At 40.4% G+C, this 800-nt stretch overlaps 1 pseudogene; it reads right to left on the bottom strand.

Moving 5' to 3' along the window:
• The window catches only part of LOC118240696, a 6008-nt pseudogene extending 5686 nt beyond the window's left edge, over positions 1-322 (bottom strand).
• Positions 323-800: the final 478 nt, after the last annotated feature.

The following is an 800-nucleotide window of genomic DNA, read 5'->3' as shown; positions in this document are numbered from 1 at the left end:
GTGAGTGAGACACTGATGAGATCCAGGTGAGACACTTGGGAGACTCGAACACAATATAAGCCAAAGCCTAGCTAAACAATAAACTGTCCACAGTGCATATGTATCATGATTTTCCCTCACCCTTCCACCCCTCAAATATATTACTTGAACCCTCAAGATTAAGCCCAGCCCATACTTACTAAAATTCTGCAGTCATCTTCTCCCCAACTGACTGGGACTCCTTTTCCCTCCGCTGCCCCAGGATATCCAGCTGTGCTTCGTTCAGGCTTGCTTGATGGGGTTCCATGGAGCAATTTTCGGAATATAGACAATGATCACCCATCTGTTAGCAGGAATGAATATAACACACACACACACACACACAGATATATACAAACACACTTTAAAAATTGCAGTTAAAATAAGTGTTTGTCTGAAGCAGAAATATTTAAAATAATGGCTGTATGTAAAAGAGAGAAGATTCTCATAAAGTGTTTGTGATTTCTATTACTCGTATAACACAGGGTGTAGACTCACCTTGAACTATGCTCAGTTTTTCTCTCTCTGACAAACCCCCCCCCCCCCCCCACACACACACACAAAATCCAGTGAATTTATTTTCTTTAATTCGACTTGTTGCACAGAGATGCTAACTACAGTCACAAAACAACAAAGGAAACATTTCTCATATGCACTGTTAATGTCCCAGTAATGACCAATCATTCATAAAAGTCCTTTTTTCTTTTTTTCTTTTAAAAATATACAACTTCAGCACAGGGAGGAAGTGTTGGAGACAGAGCGAGAGAGAGAGAGAGAGAGAG

The sequence above is a fragment of the Electrophorus electricus genome, chromosome 23, assembly GCF_013358815.1.
Source record: "Electrophorus electricus isolate fEleEle1 chromosome 23, fEleEle1.pri, whole genome shotgun sequence".
NCBI lineage: Eukaryota > Metazoa > Chordata > Actinopteri > Gymnotiformes > Gymnotidae > Electrophorus > Electrophorus electricus.
This window is presented reverse-complemented; position numbering and strand designations above follow the sequence as displayed.